The sequence below is a fragment of the Molossus molossus genome, unplaced genomic scaffold (assembly GCF_014108415.1).
Source record: "Molossus molossus isolate mMolMol1 unplaced genomic scaffold, mMolMol1.p scaffold_m16_p_14, whole genome shotgun sequence".
NCBI classification, from domain to species: Eukaryota; Metazoa; Chordata; class Mammalia; order Chiroptera; family Molossidae; genus Molossus; species Molossus molossus.
In genome coordinates, this window is record NW_023425349.1 from 28,601,725 (window position 1) to 28,618,620 (window position 16,896).

The following is a 16,896-nucleotide window of genomic DNA, read 5'->3' on the forward strand; positions in this document are numbered from 1 at the left end:
TTGATTGCTGGCTGCCCCTGTGTTTTGACCTTTCACAGTGGCCTTAGGGGGTAGAAAGTCCAATGTGTGAAAGATCACTTCAATGGTGTCTTTACATTTTCATGACATCTTTGATGTCAGAACTGTCACAACCAGAGTATGCAGTCAGGGTGCTCTGGTCTGAGCTCCGTCAGCTGTCACCTTCCAACCTACACCATCACCGTCTTAGAGTCTCAAGATAGATTCTGATAACTGTTAGTGTTGCTGTATGAACTAAACCTGACTTAGCCAAACACGTTCCCAGGCAAAGGCTCCTTTGTTTTCTATGAAGCCACTCCAAAGAAACTCTCTTCCCTAGGAATCAGAAAATAATATGTTTAGCTGGATGTATTTAAGAGGAGGTTATATTCACTCAGCATGTTCAATGACTGAAAGGTGTTGGGAGATAGAATAGCAATAATCATACGACTTTATTTCCCAAAGATATCCCAATGAGCACTCTAAGTCTGAAAGATACATCCCCCACCTGGGAGCCTGTAAAAAATTGATGCACTAGACCAAGAGGTCCCCAGGGATGGTGCATGCAGCACAGTTATTATGCTCCTAGAGCCTGGAGTGTGGTCGGTGCTCCATGAGTGCTTGTTCAGTAAATGAATAAAAGGCAGAATAGAATTCAGGATCCAGACACCAGCCAGATAGGTGCCTATACATACACCACGCTACCTACAGCCCACATTCTCTCAAGTGCCTCAGGACAACCACTGATAACAAGGAATGCTCTATAAATGGCCATGTAGTAAATCTAAACCCCGCTGGAAACTGAAAACACTTTCCTCATAAATATCTCTTTCAAGTCCCTTCCCTTCCTTACAGTGGCTGTAAAAATCCTCTTTTCCAACATTACAGGTGAAGGACGGGCTGATGTAAGTGCTCAGTTGCGTCCTTTAGAAGCCGGAGGCAGGAGGGAGAGGAAGCTGGAGCTGCCTCTGCTCTGCTTACTTTCTGTGCTTTTCTCTCTCTTGTTGGAGAATCTTTTCTGGAAGCCAGATTTCGAAATCTAGTTGTGTAAGGGGTTTGGCTCCAGATGATATATTATCGGGCTCTTCCTCTTTCTGGGATCCACTGCCTATGGTTTCAGGGAACAGCCCTGCTGCATCTTGGGAGGGTCCTTGTCACTGCAGCAAAAGCATCATTGGATGTGACTACAAGCAGAGGCATAAAGAGCATTGTGTGTTCCCATTTGCTCTTGCACCTCTGCCTTTGCCAGGAGAGCATGGCGGGGTTAGCCTGCTGGGGAGAGCCATTAGATATAGTGAGGAGAGTCAAGTCACCCTAAGTGACAGCTAATTAACCCACAGAGATGTGTGAGCCCTAGAAAATAGCTGGTCAACTCTCAGACTTATGAGTGAGCCCAGCCAATACCAGGGGAACTGCCCAGTAAGGTCTAAACAGCCAACCTACAGACCCACAAGCTAAATAAATAAATGATCACTGTTACGCACCACTGAGCTTTGGAGTGGTTTGTTGTACATCATTACTGTGGCCAAAGACACCAGACACAGACACTTTCTTTTACTGTTAAGGGGTAGTATAGTTCAGTGATTAAGGCATCTGACTCCAGAAGCCGAGAGCCTGGGTTCAGATCCTGCCTCTGCCTCTCCTTGACCTGGGGAGAGTCGCTTAAACTCTCTATATCTCAGTTTCTTCATCTATAAAATGGAGACTATACTATCTACCAACAGATGGCTGATGTGAAGATTAAAAGAACTAATTAAATATGGAAAACTTGGAATAGTCTCTGGCATATAATAAGCACTATAAGTGTGCGGTTATGGATTTAGGAATGGAGTTTCTGGATCGTAGGATAACATACATGTTCAACTTTGTAAAATAATACTAAATTGTTTTTCCAAGTGCTTTTCCATTTTCTGTGTTCATCAGCATGTTTGAAAAGTCTCACTATTCACAAGATCAGCAATGCTTGGTGTAGTTGGCCCTTATATCTAGTAAATATACTCCTAGTAGGTAGGTATACTATAGACTTAACTTTTACTTTCCTAATATCTAATAAGATTAAGCATCTTTGTTCATTTTCTATTTTTTTTTAACTGGTGAAAGTATTACAGATGTCCCTCTTTTTTCCCCATTGACCCCCTCCTTCCTGCCCCCATCTTCCTCCTACCTTTCCCAGCCTAGTGTCCATGTCAATTGGTTGTGCATATATTCATATAAGTTCTTTGGTTTATCTTTTCATGTGTTTAGTTTTGTGTTTCATCTTCTAAGAAATGCCTATTTATGTACTTTTGCATTTTTCCTTTTTCCTTTTTTTTGCTATTGTCCTTTTCTTTCAATTGACTTGAAGTAGATTTTAATAAATTTTGGACACCAATCTTTTATCAGTTACATAGGTGACAAATATATTTTTCCAGATATTAATTTATCTTTTACTTTCATTATGGCATCTTATGATGAATACAATTTCTTGGTTTTAATATCTGGTTTAGTATGGTTTTGACTCCATCAAAGGTATATTTTACTATATGTCAACAAAGAAAAGATTATAAGATTTGCTATGTACAAATAATCCATGATCCCAGTCAATCATATAGCTAAAGTGATCTAAAAGAATTACTTCATCAGTTAGAACTCTTTTATGATGATTAAGCCAAGCCACACTGGTAGTTGAGAGAGATAATTTGTGTGCCTGTTAAATCATATAGCTTCCACTTTCCATTTGCCCCACAATTCAGATTTATCAAATTTGTAGTTAACTTTACTATCCTTATAAAATAAGTCACTGAATTATTTATAGGTAACTTATCAGATCAATATGTTAAAATAATCAAAAAGAATTAAATCAGAAATAAATCGCCTAAGATCATGCAGCTAGCAGTGCAGTCATGGGTTAGTGAGGTGGACATAGTGGGAGAAAGCTGCTGTGTACTTTGGGAATTCAGAGTATCTCAGAAAGGAAAGGTTGAGTTTGGTCAGACAGGCACTCCAGAACTCATGAAAGCAGAGTTCAAAAGATCCTGAGCCCTGGCCGGTTTGGCTCAGCGGTTGGAGGGTCGGCCTGTGGACCAGAAAGTCCCAGGTGCGGTTCCCGCTAGGGGCATGTACCGAAAAATAAAATAAAGTAACAATATTAAAAAAAAAAAAGATCCTGAGATAAAGCAGATATCAGTCTGAGAAATGACAACCAGAAGAGAAACCAGTCTGGATGGTTAAACTTCTCAAAAATGAAGTTTTAATGAAAAAGAAGAAGAGGAGCAACTGAAAGGAACTCTTTGGGCTGTGTGGAGAGCTCTATAAGGAGGCCAACTTTTGTAACTGGATGTATAGAAGATGAGAGAAAAGAGAGCTAACTGAGACCAACATCAGCCAGTGGATCTCTTGTATAGTGTAGTCAGATGCCTAAAATCCAAAGTAGCTAACAAAAATGCTACAGTTGAATTTGATGCAGTAAGATAGAATGATAATGTGTGATGGGTACTACTGAGAAAGCAGAATACTTTAATATTTATTTAATGTATATCTTCCTTATCTAGAGAAAAGATCTTTAGATTTAAAAAGTTAGAATGGATTGGTTCCAAATGTAGGGAGAGATCGAAGAAAGAACAAAGTTGCTTTAAAGGAATTCAACTATACTTTATAAGAGAAATCACATCTAGGACACAGAAAATTGCAAATTAGGGTTTTAAAAATTTATTGAGAACAAAAGAAAGGCAGGGATGTTGGAAATCGGTAAACATATTTCCAAATTTCAAAAGGGAAGTATATAGAATTAAAAGCATTACTGACAATAACGAGTGAATTTTACATTTATTCTGAGCATGATTGTAGAATTGATGTCACAGGGCAAATTTCTTTGCTCTTAGAAGAGGAAGCATTGATCACTGTGAGCCAGGATGGGTTCAGTAAGCATGGGTCAGGTTATCTCAGACTGATCTTATTTCATTCTTTAATGGAGTTACTAGATTGGCATAGCAGGGAAATTAGTTATTTGTAGTCTATTAGGCTACATCCAGGAACCTGGCAAAAGGTGATCTTGAGAACTTGGTGGAAAAAAATAGAAATGTGGACTGGATAATAGGTATATTGACTATTGGGTGAACTCAAAATGAGTTTATTAATGAATCAGTAGCAATATTAACAGAGAATTCCAGGTATGGTCATTTCTCAGTCTTATGCCAATGAATTAGAAGTCAGCTTTATCAAATCTGTGAATGATGTGTACTTTACAGGATAACATATGTAGTGAAAGACAAAATTAGAATCTGGAAAGTTCTCAACAGTCTGGAATGAAAGACTGAATTTAACTTAAAGAGATTTCATAAAGATTAACAAAAGCCATAACACTTGGGTCTAAACTCTATTGCTCAAATGCTGGGTGATGATAATGGGAGGAACATAAATGTAACTTGATTGGACAGCAATACTTAAAGAAACAAGACTTAGGGGAAAGCCTGTTCATCTTCAGCTAGTAAGTAATTTCTCTTTCTTGGAAATACTGCTCGCCCTTATTTTCCCTTTTTCTGAATCTTGAAACTCCTTGTCTTCACTGCCTCTGAGCACATCTTAAACATTTAAAACAAAAAAATATAAAGCACAACATACAAAATAAAACGCTCCCTTGATTTTATTATTGCCTTTAGCCCAATGCTCTTACTTTCCTACATTGCAAAGCTACTTGGGTTAACTTCATTTGCTGGGTGAAAAAGGTGAAGGGATTAAGAAAAACAACAACAACAAACCAACCCCCTATAGACACAGACAACAGCATGGTGATAAGGGGGAAGGGAGGGTAGAGGAGGTAGAAGAGGGGATAAATGGTGATGGAAAGAGACTGACTTTGGATGGTGAACACAATATAATATACAGGTGATGTATTATAGAACTGCACACTTGAAACCTATATAATTTTATTTACCAATGTCACCCAAAAAATTCAATTAAAAATTTAAAAAAATATGTTGTAAGTTATTCCCTCAAAAAATAAAACCATCTTGCATACTCTTAGGAAAATTATAATAACAAAGGGCAACTTTTAAGACCTAGTGGCAGAACAAGCCTAGCAATATGAATGTGGCTTTTGGTGTTTGGCTTACAGTCATTGCTTGTTTTATAATGGTTTAAATACAATACAGCAATAGCCTTGGTTATTGGCTACCTAGGCAGCAAAATTAACTACAAATAAAAGAAGTGGGGAGTGGATTGCATAGAAAGCACCAGAAGTTTCGATTTTGTATCTGTTTGAACAGAAGTGGCAGAACTCAATGGAATAAGAGTCTCACAAAGATCCAATTGGTCTTGTGAGGCATTTACTGATTAAAACATCTCAGTCCAACTTCACTAATTTCCCATCCTTGTGAGAAATTCTCTTCTGACACAACACTGCTTGCTTAAGAACATGTGAGCTGGGAGATCTAACAATTTCCAGGCATTTATGAACAATAAATCATTATGAACGTCCTGAGATTGGACGTTCTTGGGAATATGTATTCAAATCACACTATTACAGAAATGGAACTTATCTCCTCTTTCCTTTACTGAGTTAAAAAATAACCCCTTTTAAAGTGTACTGTGATAACCAATGAGAGAGGGAGAGAGAGAGGGAGAGAAACTAATAATTAGCACATCATTTGAAAATAGGAATTTTATATTCTACAGGCATTCTGATATTTTGTCTCTTTGGTCAAACATTTATAGCAATATTTATCTTTTTTTTATGACAGTTGACAATATTCTTCCTGGGAAAGAGAACAATGTTAGAAGGACATAATCTATCTTTTCAACTATTTGAAGAATTACGAGGAATTAGATTTGTTACAGCAAAAGCTGTTATAGCTGCAAAGATGCAGTAGGTTATTTGGATAAGGGGTATGTTCTCTGTTGCTAGAGGAACCAATAAATTACTTGATGGAGGTGACATTAGAAGAGATTCGAATAAATCAGGAGTGTTAGGTTTTAAAATCTCTTTATGACAGAAATTCTATAAATACCAAATAAACAGGAAGACAAATAAGAAGGTATTTTGAGAGGCTTTCTCTATCAAATGTAGATATAATGTAACAGAAATTACATTATCATAATTAAATGTTAGTTCTGGTTCTCATTTTGTCAGGTATAAAGCTCTGTTGATACCTTTAAAATTGTTTTTATAATAAAGCCAGCCAAGCATGAAATAACTTCTAGCTGCGTTAGTAAAGACTAATCGGAGAAATTACACTAATAAGAGGCTAATAAAGCAGACTAAGATGACCCTAGAAACACATGTCCTTTTCAGACAAGGCTGGTGAATGCTGTGCTTGTTGTAAGACAGGGGTTATGTTCTCATTTTCTAAAGGAAGGTTCTGGGAAATTTATCAGCAGGGGGCATTGATGTTCTATCAACAGGAGAAGAAGAGCTCTTGGTAGTTCTGAGCACCATAAAATGATCAACAAATCAAAGCAGATAGAAAACTAGTTTTCTTAGAAAAATATGCATAGAAATGTCATCTGTTCTAAATGAATCTTAAGGAAATAAAAGTACAGCATGTACATATTTGGTTTTTCCAAAATAAATGAAAGATGTTGGAGGCCTTAAACAATTTTTTTTTTTTAGCAGAAAAGAAAATATCACAGCAGCTGCAGATTCAGCATTTCCAAGTTCTAGGAATCGAGTTATTTCATGCAGACCGCTGAATCTGCATCCCGGTGAACGAGCATCAGTGATGCTGACACCTCCCACTTAGCTGTAATGAGAGTGAAACTCAACAGTTCTCTGTGTGGGAAACTTCTCTAATACAACAAATACTGGTCTGTTCTCTCCCCTTCTGCTGGTACAAACAGGCAGAGGCACCAATCAAAGGAACTGGGGGGTTGCGGGGGGAGGGATAATATGTAGATTTGGAATGCACGGTATATGACATGAAGAACTGCATGTCTTCACTCTAAAACAAACACAGCCCTGTAATTTGTCTTCAATAGAAAAGTTATTAAATACCAATAAAAAATAAATTCAAGTTTCCCCATATCTACCATGATATAAATGCCAGATGGCAGATATAAACTTATGAATGATTATGCTTTGTGGCCAGTTTTAATATCCCAGCTTTCTTGACCTCTACCTTCAAAAATACTTTCAGCTTCACACCTTACAAGTTTGAATTCTAGGACTTAAATTTTCAGATCTTAAGGAACAACACAAAGGGAGAATACATCAAACCCACATACACATACTTAAAAATTTCTCTGGTTTAATTCTATTTAAAGCATGATATGGCCATGTAATTCCCACCCATCCTAAGGCTCATCCAGGATTTTACCTTAGTTCATTTAGCACACATTGATGAAGCCCTTCTAGGTAAGTGGCAGACTTGAGCTAGGAGTACATATTCCTCTATACAATTTGCCTTGACCACTGGGGCTGTACACTGAAGTCCTGGAACATGAGTTTCCAGTTGGGTTATGTTTTTCTCAACTTAATAAACCCTTACAGTATTTCTCCCTGGGACTGCCTACAGGCACAGGAAGAAAACAGCACCACTCTATTTACAAGTGAATCAATAGTGAGCAAAGTTCACTTGGATGTTTTTGTAAAATATGGGTTCTGTTATTGTGGTGACATAACTGAATCTTAACCTACTCAGAGGTACAAATTCCCTGAGGAATAAACTCAAGAAATTTTGACTTTTGTAGTGACATTTTCAAACCAACTGAACAAATTTGAAAGAAAAGAGTCATCAGAATTGTTTTGCAATTGCAAAGAATTTTAGACTAAAACAATCACAAGTATACTCAAATAAAAAATTTTTTTTAATGTGGAATCTCCCACAAGGTATTTTTCAAAAGTACCTGGAAAAATTAAATTCTTGCAATAGAAGAAATTTTGCTAAATCCCTGTTTCATATATATATGTCTTAATTTGCTTGGAGGCAGAAAATAAAACCAAAAACCAAAACAAAACAAAAAAAAACCCAATACTTAAAATAATTCAATTTATAGCCAGGAGACTTTAGGATAAAGATGGCTTCCAGGCAAACCACTGCCCTCTTCTGTTACTGAAGACAGTCAGTCGGAGTGCCAGGGAGTCTCCCCCATTGGCCAAGAGGGTGCATGGGGAGGTTCTTAACACTGAGCCACTGAGCACACCAAAAGCTAGAAAGATGAATGGACAGGACCCGAGTGCACTAGAAACTAGCAAGATAATTGGATAGGAATAAAAGCCCTCCCCTCCCTGTCCCTATAAGAACTGCAGACTTGAGCAGGAAGGGGAAGTGGTCTTTGAGACAGAGTCTACCATTCTCCCAGGTTGCATGGCACCTGAATAAGTCTCTTTCCTTTTGCACCAGCACCTGCCCCATGAGTTTGGCTTTCTTTGCAGCAGACAGCAAATGTATGTGTTTTGGTTACACTTCCAACAAGTATTCTTTATCAGGGTGCCATTTTTTATTCCGTTATTTTCCCTTCCCTTCTCCTAATGGCCCTGAAAGTGAAAGGGTAGGTAGGGGCTGTGGGGAGAGATGTAGTGAAAGCTTGCCTGAAGAAAAAGCTCTGGCCTTGGAGCTGGACAGTTCAATTTCCTGCTCTGCTGCTAACCAGCTGTGGGAACTTAGGCAAATCACTTAATCTCACCTCGTCTCAATAAAATGGGGAAAATAATTCCTAATACAACAGGAGAAAAATATCAGTGGGTGGAGAGTAACAGCCATTGACAGCTAGGTTTCTTCTCTATCCTTTCTTTTAATTAAATAGATCCATAATTGAACACTGAAAGGCAGAATGTGTTACAGGATGTACACTGAAAATTTAGGACAGAGAGTGACTAATTAAAAAAAACACTCCCTAAAAACACGTCTAAAAACAGAGTGATATTTTCATTGTTTTGTTTTGTTTTAAATTACCAGCCTTTGTGTTTGGTGATGTTTACTTTTAAGAGAGTTAGTAAATAGCACTATTTTCACCCACTAAGTGTTTTGAATCAATTAAGAAAGAGAGAGAAAGTGTAAGAGAGATCAAGCTAGTCCCTTGATACTTCCAAAGGCTGGGTTAGAGGATGTGGCTTAGATGGATCTCCTCATACTGAACCTCAGAATTAGGTGGATTGTCCTACTCAAACACAGACAGTGCTAGAAAACCACAGTCCTTCCCCACAAAGAAGAAACAGACTAGAACACATTTCCTGTGGTATCTGGCTCCCATGGGGAAAGAGGGAGGAAGAAGCTGAGCCATGCATGTCTAGTTCTGCTTCCAAACTTACCAATCATGAAACTTATTCCACGCCAGAGCAGGGGCAGCCGAAGGGGTGGAGAAGCCAGGGTTATACCTTCATCGATATCTCTCCACATGAAAGGAAATACCAGGAGTGGGAAATGTGCTTCTGAGAGTATAAATCATCTCAGCATTCTAGTTCAGCAGAATGAATTGGATTTTCCAGTAATGAAATTTATCATAAGTAACAGAACTCTGAATCCATATCCTTAATGTCTAAACAGACCACACATTTCATCACCCCGATGAATACATTCTGATTTTATTCTGAACGGCTTGAAATAAGACTTGATATGTCTGGAATGTTTTTCCCTTTATTAAACCTTTTACTGCATTTAATTTCCAGAGAGGACTGGATCATTTTTCAGGGGAGGGAGGGGAGAAGCAAGTATGCATCTGTCATGATCTCTGACAGTGTAACACAGAGCACTGATTTTTACAGCAGTAGTCAAAATTACAGTAATTAGAGAAAATATCTGCATCTTTATAAACAGACTGGTAACTGATTCAAAGAAACCTAATGAGAACTTACAAGAGGAAGTGTACTTTTGCTACTGAGAATTAAACATTAATTAAAGTCAGAAGTCAGTAGTTAAATTGCCTCTCCACTCCAGTCACTGGGCAGGTGCCGAAATCGGGGAGGCTTTAGAATCTGTTCACTTTGCTGACTGTGACCCTCCAAATAGTTCCTCTAAATTTATGGTCAGTTAGGAGGCTGAATTTTACTTCCCACTAAAGAGTTTGTTAAGATCTTGTTGCAGAAATTGTGAGATGAAAGCTTTCAAATATCTAGCACTTTAGATTTAGGCCTCTTATGTTGAAAAAGCTTTTTTAAAAAACTCATCTTTATTGTTGAATGTATTACAGATGTCCCTGCTTTTCCCCCCATTGACCCTCTCCTCCCCAATCCTGCCCCCCTCCTGCCTTCCCCACACTATTGTCTGTGTGCATTGGTTATGCATATATGCATAGAAGTTCTTTGGTTTATCTCATACCACCCTCCTTCCCCCCTTCCCTTTGAGGTTCATCAATCTAACAACCAATTTGTACTTCTTAATTCCTTCATCTTTTTTACCCATACCCCAAGCTCCCACCCATCTGGCAAGCAACAAAAAGTTCTCTGTATCTAGGAGTCTATTTCTGTTCTGCATGCTCATTTTGCTTGTAGATTCAACTGTTGATAGATATGTACTTATTGCAATTTTATTGTTCATATTTTTGTTCTTCCAGGACTAACTATAAGCCCAGCTGACTGGGGGCTGGGCGTGAAAAAGGCAAAGGAATTAAGAAGTACAAATTGGTAATTACAGAATAGTCACAGAGATTTAAAGTACGCCATAGGGAATATAGTCAATAATAATAATAACTATGTTTGAGGCCAGATGGAATCTTGAAATATCAGGGGGACTACTCTGTAAAGTACATGATTGTCTAACCACTATGCTGTACACCTGAAACTAATACAGAATGATATTGAATATAAACTGTAATTGAAAAAAGAGAATTAATGTGTCACTGTGGCTTTGATCCAGAATCAAACCTCTGATCCAATAATAAACAAGGTAGACTTCTGGAAGCAGGCCTAATCATTTTTCATTCTGAGTTAAAAACTGGCTGATTTTGACAGGGCAGTTCATGGAAATGGCCACTTTGGTCATATGAATCTCCTTAGGGGCTGCAGCTCAGAATACTTTATATTGATTCCTGGGTAAATGCTGCAGTGACGTGGGGAGAGGACTCTTTCCTCATTTGATTCCTTTAGCTCATGTATTTTGTATTTCTTCCCTGCAAATTTCCATTTACTTCCTATTGTTCCTCCCAGCCAATTCATCCTCCCCTCAATTTAGCTGCAACCCTGTCCAGTCACCTTCTACCTCTACACCGACTTGACTGTTCTACTCTTAAATTAGGACATCCCCAGTTCCTGTGTAACATTTATGGTGAACTTGTTTGGCTCTGCTTTTACATCTCATCTTTCCCAACATATCATATCTCCAATAGTCTCACTGGAATTTATTGTCAATTTCAATCTCTGTTCAGTTTCTCTTCTTTTGTGTTATTGATTAAAAATACTTTATTTACCCTTTCTATCTCTTTATATTCTATCCTCTCCACTTACTTCCCTGATACCTATTTTACATACTTATTCTTTCTTTGACAGTCTTTTTTTATACCTTTTTTTTACACTGCACTTTTAAGTGTGAAATATTCTCACCAAGCTTCTGAGGCAACTATTCTATCTGCTTCCAGATCAAAATAAGGGATGTCGACGCCTTGCTTTCAGAATCCAGCCTTTGTACTACTGCATCCACCCTTGTGTGCCTGGCACGGGCTGGCATCTGGACCGGAGTTTCAGTCAGCTGGGCTTGTAGTCAGTCCTGGAAGAGGGTCCTACAATGACTATGATGGGAAGGGAATTTGCAACATGGTTTTACTCACCATTTATATCGGTTTTGCCTACACTCCCCATAGGCTGGGAACTTCTAGATTACGTGAGTGTGAGTACGTGTGTAAGCATACACACACACACACGCTTTCTCATTGCAAGGTGCCCAAACAGGCTAGGTACCCCTTGAGTTTGTTGAATTGAACTGAGTAGAAAGCAGCAGCAAGCAAACTGAAAAGCTCGACACCTCACCCCTTCTAAGTAACTTCAGGCTTTCCGATTTTCACTGGGTCAAGCGAAGAACACACAGGTTTTGCTTTGCTTTGTTTTTCAACCTCAAAATGAAATTACATGCAGCCTGAGCTGCTGATTTCCAATTTGTTCTAAGCTCTTTTGAGGAAAAAGGCTATAAGAAAGCCACAGCTCCGACTGCAGCATAATATAGACTGACTGGCTGGTGTACCTACATGCCCGCGTTTGTGCCGGTTCCCGGGGATGCTCTGAGGGCTCGGGCGCACTCTGCGATTCATGAGCTCGTAGTCTAGGAAGGAAGACAGTCCTATACACAGACCATTACAAAGCAGAGTGTCAAGCGCCACCCTAGATGCATTGACGAGATGCACTAGTAGCCCAGACGAGGGCATGTCTGGTCAAGAAAGCCTCCACCACCCCATAAACCTTTCGGGGCAAATCATTAATTTTGAAGTTGGGTCTTTTTAGATGCTGGAAACAAATGCTGCTAGGATTCCAGTTGTTGAGGTAAACATGGTACCCATGCTTTGATTAAAAAATTTAATATAAAGTTAGCAGGTAAAAATCTTGCCTATAAACTAGAGTATTAAAAAAAATTCCATTTCCTTTTTTTTAAAGTCAATTTATATGTGAATTTGAGCTGCCCTCACACTGGGCCACAGAAATGTATTGTGTAGTAATGATGGGATTCCCTTACAGCAGTGGTTCTCAACCTCCCTGGTGCCGCGGCCCTTTAATACAGTGCCTCATGTGGTGGTGACCCCCAACCATAAAATTATTTTCGTTGCTACTTCATAACTGTAATTTTGCTACTGTTATGTCTTAGGTGACCCAAAGGGGTCGTGACCCACAGGTTGAGAACTCCTGCCTTACAGGGTCTCAAGAGTGCGTCAGAGAGGCCCTCGGGTGCTGGTGTCCACTGCCCTGGGCAGCCCTGCGGCCCTCTGTGCCCTGCTCACACAACTCCTTCCTTGCTGGCACTTGAAGCCCCCGGCCTAAGGTCCAGCCTCCTTTGGTGTCCCATGTGGTCATCACCCTTGAGGTCTTGCCAGCTCACAGAAGTTCTGTCACTCAGCAGGACGTATGTCCCATTAATGGAAAGACCTGCCCATTTTGTTCCTCTTGTCTAGTCTTGAGAGATATCCTTCTCCTCTGACTATAAGCTTTGTTTAGAAGACAAGAAAGCCAGTGAGTTTAAACAGCTTCAGCTGTTTTCCCTGGAGTTTATCCCTGTGATTTAAGAAGTACACCGGTCCCCTGGCTTGGTGTTGAAATGGAATGTGTGTGTGTGTGTAGGGGGTGGGGATAAACACACATACAAATTAGTACCTCATTATATTGTTCTGCCACGCAAGCTACCTGTTTCCCAGGCAACTCACTTTTAGAAAAGCCACCATGACACCTGCCCAGAGTATAAGCAGTTGAATCATCAGGTCAGGGTGTAAGCTTGGGGACTGAGACTGTAAAAGGTGAAAAGAAGTCATGGGCAATTTGCTCTTGCAGAGGAAACACTGAGTTGGGAGTAAGGAGACAGGGAATCGGGTTTTAGCTCTCTCACTAAAGTTATAGTGTGACGGGACAAGAGACTTCATCTCTCTGGGCCTCCATTTCCCCAACTGCTAAATAAGTATGGAGGGGTTGATCCCCAAGGCCCTCCGAGCCCTGACGTTTGTATCTGGTTTGGTGTAATAGGAGCAGACTATCATTTTTACAAAATCATCTTAATAGGCACCAAATCCTTATCTCTAATTTTGACACTTTAAAGCTATATTATTTGGCTAGAGAGGTACAGGGAACAGTGGGGGAGTAATGTTAAGTGGGGGTGCATGAGGCCTCCAAAGGCAAACGTAGCTCGTTAAGTCAGCCTACGTGTGACAGGCTGGTGTGTCTGAGGCATGTCACTCCCACGGGCTGCTGTGGGCTCTCCTGCTACTGCCCACTTCCGTCCATCCTCCCTGCACGCTCCTTCTTCATGCTCAGCTGCACGTTTTGCACCTGGGACACAACTTTCTGGAAACCAGGGAGGTTATGGGTGAATCCTGGTAAGGCAGAGGTCTGGCTCTTGCTTTGGGTGAGCTGTGTGGGACCAGAACGAGCCGATCCGCCCTGCACAGCGAGGTGAGGAAAGGCCCTTGTTAAATCTGTCCGTGGCATCTTCTATTTTGGGGGTTTTTAGGACCCGCCATTCTGAGAATAGCTCGGACCTTCAGAGGCAGAAACATGGTGTTTGCTTCTAGATGGTTGGTAGTGAAGTGCTGTTTGCAGACACAGTCTCCCACAGAGCTCCAATATTAGAAGCATACTGCTGTGGAGGTCACAGGAGTTGAGGCAGAGGGAGGAATCACACAGGCTTCCTCCTGGCCCCACTCCTCACCATCTTGGAGACAACCAGAAGCCTCGTTCTCTGCAGAACCCAGTTGGAGGGCTCCTGCTCTAGGCTATGTTCAGAAAAAGCTAAATCATATACAACTGCCCACATTCTCTGAGACACAGAGAAAATGGCTATTTATGTCTGTGCCATCCCACTATATAATGTGGATCATGGGCAAAGGACCGAATTTAACTCACAAGCTGTGAAAGCTTTGCAGGGGTTTGGGATGACAGGTCTGAGGTTTATAGAGATTGAGTTGGCTAGGGAGTTGTCTGATGCATTTTGGTGTAGCTAAAAGCCATATTCTCGCCAGAGTTGAAAGAAAGCCACGTAACACTTTATCAGGTCAAGAACATGCACACATTTTATGGCTATATTGGCTTTTCAAGGTAGCCCAGGATGAGCATTCTTTCTGTTTGCTCTATTCCCAACTGCAGAGTTTGAACTTTAGCAAAGCCTGTGCTCACGTGCATCTGTGTACTGTCTTTCTCCAACAGGAACTCCCTTGGGGCACACCAGTCTGGGGGCAGAGCTGAAATACTTTGTAACTGTCATGGATACTGCTGGCTCATCCTTTCTCAAGTGCTGCTTCAACTCACACAGGACTGCAGGACCGTCTTAGCTGCTGCTAATTTCTCTGGGGACTTGGTGTCACTGCCCGAAGAAGTCACACGCTGCACTTCCTCCATAGAACTTGCTTCGCCATTTCTACAGATGCTCTTGTTATTGCTTATTGACTCTGACTTCCTAGGCAATTGGTGCACCACTAGAAGGGCTAAGGATATCATTACACTAGACTTCTATCTTTCCTATTTTTCTTCTTTCCCTCTTCTATTTATTTCTTCTGAGGAATAGGGGAAAAGCTTTATATTCACCCTTAAGCAAATAATGTTGAGCGCATTTCTTGACAAATAGTAGATTCTTTGTAAAAGTGTTTGGTCTTCTTCTGGAAGTTCACTCTTGATGACAAAAAGCACAGGCTTTGAAGTGAAAGACATGTTAGTTGGAATCCATGGTCTGTTTCTAATAAGTGATGTGACTTTGGGTAAGTTACTTCATCTCTCTGAGCTGCCCTTCCTCATCTTTAAAGTGGGATGGTAATATCTACATTGGGCGGTTGTTGGAAGACATGATACAGTGTATGTGACTTGCTTTTCTTTGCATTTGAAGAATGAAGTGTTATCCCACTTACAGTGAGGACAGTTGGGCACTGGGGTCCCCATAATCAAGAGAGGTTCTGATTGGATGACAGGGACTGGCTGGGAGGCCTCTCCAAGAAGCAGTGGGCAGTCCCCTCACTTGGCCCTGTCTAGGCTAAACTCTGCCCTGTGGGTACTGATTCACCACACTGGTCTACTTGGCACTTGTCAAATCATTTCCAGAAATGCCAGGTTAAAAAGAAAAACAGGTCTATGGTAAAAGCTCTGTGATAGAATAAGGGGAGAGTGGTATTAAATAATAGAAACCACCAACTGTAGGAGACAGGTTAACAGAATTGGTGTGGAGGCATATGATTTGGCCCTCCATAGCACCCATTCCTCATCTTCTGGGATCATATTCCTAACTTACCTTGAGAAACCACTTCTCCTCAATTTTGTTTTTATAATTTGAAGGAGATTGACTGGCTTTATCCATTGCCCAGAGTTGAGCCTTGATTAGCTAAAGCAAATCACACATCCAACACTCTGGCTGCAATGATTGGTTCAGGGATGGGCATAGGACTCAATGAGAACCAAATGAAACATTTTCTCGAGCTTAAGAGAAAAAGGAGTCAACTCTCTTTTGTGCAACAACCACAAAATAATCTTTCTTCTGTTTGGAAGGTACAGGGTAAAGCTGTGAGGCCTGAACTACCCTAAAGGGAGCCTAGAGCTACTGGCCCATACTGTAAATCTAAGGATGAAATTGGCATGAGAGAGACAATTGAAAGATAGAGGGGAAAAAAGTCCTTGGTGAAAGTCTTTGAGCTGCTAGATCAAGCCTTACCTGAAGCCAATCTTATACTGGACTTCTCAGTTAGGTGAACCTGTCAGTTTGAAATTTGTTTTGTAAAGCTTCAGCTGAGAGACCTACTATATTAGGGGAAAAGAAAATCCTGTGAATCTAATTACTCTCAAAGATAAATTGCTTTCCATTTAAGCAGAAGACAGAATTACAAGAAAATTATGCGTTCCTAAAAGATATTGGCACTTTAGTAATGTAATGATAGCTGAAGCAATGTAGCTCTTTGATGTTCTTTGCTACTTTTCTGTTCCATGTGCAATATGTATACATATTATCATAAATTAAAAGTTCATCTCCTCCCCAAATGCATATGTTGAAATTCTAACCCCAATATGGAGGTGGGGATGTCGGGAAGTAATTAGGTCATGAGGGTGGAACCCCCATGAATAGGATTAGTGCCCTTATAAAAGAGCAATGTCCTTACCTGAAAAATGAGGTTAATAATAATAACAATAAATTTAAATCACTGTGCTCATTCAAATGGCTTGCTTTTTCTTTTTCTTTTTTTTTTTATATAAAAGTGATCAGGAGGTCATACAGAAGTACCTTCTAGGAGAGTGGGTCTTAACTGGTACAATCTTACACCCTCAGTGAACATCTGACAATGTCTGAAGACAGTGCTGGTTGTCACAACTGGAGGGGAGCAGCTGCT

The 16,896-nt window shown here is 40.2% G+C and overlaps 1 protein-coding gene across 2 annotated transcripts in view; it reads right to left on the reverse strand.

Moving 5' to 3' along the window:
- The window catches only part of PLPPR1 (phospholipid phosphatase related 1), a 235,355-nt gene that overhangs the window by 61,304 nt on the left and 157,155 nt on the right, over nt 1-16,896 (reverse strand). The gene's annotated exons all lie outside the window — the stretch shown is intronic.